This window comes from Prunus dulcis, chromosome 1 (assembly GCF_902201215.1).
Source record: "Prunus dulcis chromosome 1, ALMONDv2, whole genome shotgun sequence".
Taxonomy (NCBI): domain Eukaryota; kingdom Viridiplantae; phylum Streptophyta; class Magnoliopsida; order Rosales; family Rosaceae; genus Prunus; species Prunus dulcis.
Genome location: NC_047650.1, coordinates 42,127,097 through 42,133,717, shown reverse-complemented (window position 1 = coordinate 42,133,717; position 6,621 = coordinate 42,127,097).

Below are 6,621 nucleotides of genomic sequence, written 5' to 3'. Positions count from 1 at the left end.
GGTGGAAATGACACCATCATGTTTAACCTGGAAAGGGTACAGGAGGGAAATGAACGGTAGACCTAATATGACTTCATCAGTTATATTTTTTTATTAAAACAAAGGAAGTTTTAAANCAGATTTTATTTTGACAGACATGGGTTTTAGGGATCTCATAATTCAGCTGGAGGGATTTTCTTGAAGCAGTGNGTAAAGATTCTCTTGACTTTCTGNAATACTTAGTTGGGATTAGGCCTTCTTGGATACAATTAAGATCAGCTCCGGAATCAAAAAGGGCGACTATGTTTAACTCAAAATTTTGAACAAATATAGTGACTCGAGCATACCATTTTCTAAAATTTACATGTTTAATCAGATTAACGGCTTGTTCTTGAATAGAGTAGTGGGACTTTCCGGATTAGACTTAGGAATTTTCTTTTCTAATAGGTTGATTAGGTCTTGTTTTATCTCATAATTTTCAGTTTGTAATTTTTGACTCATTTGTCTTAATTCAATGATTTCTTTTTTGACTGATTTGATTTCTAGTTGTAAATCCTGTAAGGTAACTTCTTTCTTTTTCTTAAATTTTTCTAAAGTTGTATTCAGATTTATCTTCTGGGTAGACTGTTTTGGTTCTTCTTGGCTAATGACTTTTCTTAATTTTTTTAAGTATTTAGATTTTAATTCTAGATTCTTAACTTTATTTATTAGATCGATTAACAATTCTTCTTGTTCTTCCTGTTTGGTGAGGACACTGATTGACTTATTTTTACAACAGTTATCTTGGCAACCAAATTGGATTCTGGGGGAACTGGGTTGTGACTCAAAAGAATATATTTCGGAAGACTCAGTCTAACCATGGTTTCATTCTCACTTGACTCAGTGTCATGTAACTCAAGGACTTGGATGAGTTTGTTTTTATCTTCATCTGTGATTTTTAATTGTTTGATTGTGTCTTTTACTTTACAATTATTAGCATAATGACCATACTTTTGACACTTATAACATTTCACTTTTCTTTTGTCGGCCTTTTTCTTAAAGCTATTATTCTTGTCTTTATGGTGACTCTTTTTCCAGTTTTTCCGAGGGGAAAATCTTTTATTACTATAGAATTCTTTATCTTCATTATTATGCTGGAACGACTGTTTTCTACTCGAATAATGGCGGGTTTTTCTAAACTGTCGGTTGTTCTTATTCTTTCTAGACGGAGGAATAGACATCAAACCATATTGTTCACAAAAATTACCTAATTCATATTTAGCAGAATTTCTCTCAGACTGGATTTTTTACCAATTTTCATATCAACACACATTCGCCTTCCGACTTGATTAATTGTGCTAATTATGTTTCCATAAGTTAAACTATCCCAATTAATATGACCTTGTGCATTACTAAGGGTTGATCGGATTTTATGAGCAAATAAATTGGGTAATCCATTAACAAATTTTTCTTTCCAAAAAGGTTGATTACTATCTGTTCTTTCCATGACTCTGGAAATGAAAACATCTTTGTTCCATCTAAAATCAGATAATTTTGGGCATCTTAGATTACTTAATTGATCATGTATTCTAGCGGTAGTACTACTAGGTGTTCCAATAAAATGATCAACTATTGTGTAAAGCAATGTGTTGACTCCATCTTCAATACCTTGACCTATTTGTTCATCAAAAATAGGAAGACCATCTTCATTAAGTTTTAGCGCATGAATTATCCGTTGTTTAGACTCATGGGTTAAGTGATTATCCCACCAAGAATGAAGAGTTCCTGTGAAACCTGTTTCTAACAAGGGAACAATTTCAGATTGTCTGAAACTGTGATTGGTAATATAACTGTTGGCGACCATAGACATATGTTGAAGTTTATTAAGAATTTGTTGTTCAGAAAGACCATCAATATTCCATTCATAAAATTTATCAGAAGAAACAGAAAACTGACTTTGAGTGTTTCGTTCTTCGAACTGGATATCAGGTGACGTAGGCTTAGGATACCAATTTTTTGTGAGGCTAGTAGGGTTGGCTTTGTTTGTTAATCTTTGGACTTGTGGACTTTGTTCGAGTTCAAGATCTTTGAATGCATTTTCAATTTTTGAAATATTACTAGACTCAGTATCTATGCTATCAATTGAATCAGACTCAGAGGAGTGATGAAGTATGGAAGGTGACTCAGAGAATCCTAAGACTTTAACACTTGATTCCACTTTCTCTTTATCTTTCCGTTTGGTTGGGGTTAATTCTTCTAACATTTTATCAATTTTTGTCATTGTAGTTTTTGTTTTAAAAGTTGGACTTGATTGTAAGTCTTTGAAGGTGACTAATGGTTTCTGGTTATGAGATTTAACATAAATTTCTTGTGGAAGTAATTTGTCAACTTTTGTTTCTATCTTGTCTAATTGTTTACCTATGACGACTAAGCTTTGGTTTGTATAATTATTTTGTTCAATTATCATTTTATTTTCTAAGTCTGGGATTTTAAAAGGACTGGCAATAACTTGTGCATTCTGGTGCTGGATTACTGTGGATTCAACAGGGGGATGACTGGCAAGGACCTTAGTGTGATCTATTTTTTCCCAATTTTCTTGAGTTAGAGTTTTTAATTCATTAGATAGATGACGGCTTTCTACAAAATCAAGATAATAAATTTCGACTCTAGCCTAGCAGTGCGCATGTATTCTTTCCATTCATTAAATATCTGTTGTCTTTTGGCTCTATTTGGAATTATCGAGTGATAATTATCTCTTCTTGCTTGATTTTCAGGAGCATGTAAGTGACGTTCTAATCTTTTTCAATTAATTTCAAAATTTTTATTAAGTGTTCTGAGTTGGTTTTCTACTTTGAAACCAGCCTCAACAAAATCAAATTGAGTGGGTGACTCAGGGGACTCAGATTTATTATCTTCTGTTAGTTTTCCATAGACAGAATGGGTGACTTGTGCAGTTTTTCTTAATGATTCTAATTTCAAATCAACTCTAGGTCTCGTTCTAGGGTAGAGGAAGAGGCTGCGAAAGAGTGTCTGGCAGGAACATGTCTCTGGGATTGACGAGGTGTTGGCAACTGTTGTAATTGGACTGTTGATTTTTGCGGGGCTTGGTGACCAAAATTGATTTTAACTATTCCGTCTAGGTATTGTTGTATGTAGTCTAAATTGCTTAGACTACGTTGGATAGGAACTGGAGGGGTCTCAGTGGTTAAGGTCCAAAGGGAAGAGTGACATATGACCATTTGATAGAGTGAGGAACCCTAACTGTAGCATCAGGCGTATGACTCTGGATTTATAATGTTTGACTTTTTGGACTCTTGTTTAAGGCTTGGAAATTCATGTTTGTACCTGTGACTTTATAATATATTCTGTAAACTAATGCTAGGGGTTGACTACCTGGCAGAACATCATAACCTTCAGTTTTAATATTTAAAGTGAGAGTTTTCAAGATATGTGGATCGCTCAAGCTGACTGTAAAATCTGGATAACAATCAAAATGAATTGGGCCATTAGCAAGACTAGACTCAATAATTCCTAATGTACTGTCATTAAAATTATTAAATCTAGCATCACGTAGACATAGAAGGATTGAAACTTTTAATCTTAATCTGGTTAGAGGCTTAACAGCTACTTGTACTAAACCAATATGAAGAAAATTGTTTCCATCTGTTTTATGTTTTCTTATTGACTCAAGATTAAGTAACTGACATGTCTCATGATTTTTACTTAAGGCATAGACTTGTTCGACTGTCTTAACATGGGTGGTTGACTTAAAACTGGATAATGACCATTTTTTCTTATAGATGTCCTAACTGGGGACTCTAGGTATATTCCAATCTTTATAATCTAAATTGCTATTATTTTCATACTCAATTTGTTCTTCATTTACTATCTCTGGGAGACTACTATTGGCTCTAGAACTGCTAGAACTGTAAGAGTTGGTTCTAAGAAAACGACTCATTTTCACTCAAGGTTCTGGGTTTGGACTCCTAAAGAGGAAGATGAACAGAATCTTCTAAAACAGACTCCATGGATAACAGGACACCTAAAATTCTCTCGCCCTCCTATTAATGCCACTACCGCTCAAGCCTCCCTGGGACTTACTGTTTGGAACAGGTCTTACGATTCGGACACCAAGAGAGAGAAGGACAGGTGAACTGAAAACCAGAAAAAGAAAAGAAGAAACTGAAAACCTTACAACTCAGAAAACCTAAACCATCCACTTGGGTTGGATGAGTTGCAGACTTAGACAAACTCTTCAACACTTATGGCTCTGATACCAGAAGGGGTCTAGAACCAGAGAGAGATAGAGTGAAGAAAACAAGGACAAACTACAGAACAGATGCAGGCTTATGCATGAAGCAAATTAATGAATATATGAAAATAGATGCAATGAAAGTAAACATTAATTAAAATAATCAATTAGTTCTTTCGGAGTATTGATTCCTGATAGAACTATGAAACTGAGAAAATTCTAGTGTACTAGATTACATTCTGCTCAAAACAGAGGCCGGGGCCTTCTTAAAAAGACAAATGAAACAGACTCAAATAACTTTTGGTGAGCTGGAACTTTGGATGCTTGTGAAAAGTAACTGTAGAAGCACGGGAAAGCTTTTGCTTTTACTGAGTGCAGCAACTTTTACTTTTGTCGGGGAATCTTCAAAAGACCACGGCGTTCAGACTGATGAATACATGGGTCCGGATATTTTGTCTCAGGGCTCTTGATGCAAGGCGACTTTTACTTTTGCTTTAATCATCCCCTAGATTGAAAGGACCAAAATCATAGGGGTCTTGTTCATTAGGATAATCACTCCACCGCATTTTTGGGGCTGGAGCTTGTTGACTGGCTGGCTTGGGCTGACTAGTAGATGTCTGTGACGCAGGAGAGGCATCAGAGTCTGCATCATCATTCATCTGAGAGGCTTGGAGCATTAGTTGGCGAGCAAGATCTTGTAATTCGGACTTAGACCTTCCCTCGATTGAGAGAGAAGAATGTAATGTGGCTGGGGAACTCTTTTTCTCATGGTGTGGATTCCTGACTGGAGGAAAATCAGCATAAACATAATATGCAATACGCTCAAGTTTAAATTTATCCCACCATTTGATTGAAAATTGGCGAGATAGGACTCTAGTTTCCCAATTAACCTAATAGGACCATTTAAGGATCCAAGGGACTTTATATTTGGCAACAAAATGAAGTAAATTGGGGAAGAACAACTCAGATTCTTTGAATTTATTTTTATTAGTAAAATAATTGACTAATTCTTGCATGGGGGGAGGAAATAAATCAATGACTAGACCATGTTTTTCCCACCGGTGATTGAACCAGTAAGGAAAAGAACTCTTGAATTTGCTGTCAAAGTTTAAGAACCAGGAGTGACTGAAATCAACTGTTTGGTGAAGCAAGATAGAATACCATGCTTCGATATATATATATATATATATATATAGATTGTTTTGAAAAAATAAAAAAATTTAGTCCTAATCCAAGCATACACCAAATGCAAGATAAGTGTTATCCAACTTATACCAAGACAAGCCAAGCCAAGACAATTCCTAAGTATAGTCTATGCCAAGGCAATCCTGTGTAACAAACGAGCCCTTAAGTGTTTAACACACATGAAAGTGGACAAATCATGAACAAAGGAGAAATTCTTCCATATCACAAGGAGGCATTGTTTTACTATCTCCAACAAATCACGTCTCCAATGGCGGAACCACACACGGTTATGGTGGTAGCTTTTTAAAGAAAGAAAAAACCTATATATATGGACCACCAGCAAATACAACACATTAATTAGGGAAATGAAGTCACGCAGTTGTTTAATAAACGGCTTTGAAGAACAAAAGAAAAAACCTATATAGCCCACCAACAAATACAACACATTAGGGAAATATGAAGTAGGGGTGGGCACTCAAACCGGCGAATTGAAAATCCGAGCCGAACCGCACCAAATCAAACCGGAAAAAAATCGAGTTGACCAAAAAGTCAACAACCGGTCAAAAATCGAACCGGACTAGTTTTGGATCCTATTCCATGTCTTCAAAAACCGGATTGGGTCAAATCGAACCGATTAAATTAAAAAAATATATAATTTCAATATATATTTATATTTAATGCTATATTTTTAATTTCACACAAAAAAAAATATTTATCCAAGTTCAATTTCAAAATATCTCTCTTTTCTAACTTTACTATTTATTTTTATATGAAATTGAATAAATTGTTAAATTTCAAGTAAAAATAATAATATTTCAGTTAAGAATTGTATTAAAAAGTAATTTTTATGATCCGGTTCAAAACCAAATCGGACCGAAACCTGGTTCAACTCGAACCGGACAATTTTTAAAATTCTTTTATTAAAATCAAACCGAACTAAACCGGATAAATAGTACAGGATTGGTTTTAATTTTAAGCAAAAATCGATCCACCCCTAACATGAAGGCCGGCGGTTGTTGAATGAAAGGGTTTAAAGAACAAATGAAAAAACCTATATGGCCCACCATAAACAGATTAGGGAAATATTATTTTTCTAAAGTCTGTTTGTATTCTCTACTGCCTTTGGCTGTTGTTTAATAAAATATCCTTTTCTGACCCAAATAATAAGGGGAAAGCTTCTCAAACAGTCCAATAAAAACCCTCACAACTACTTCAACTCACAATTA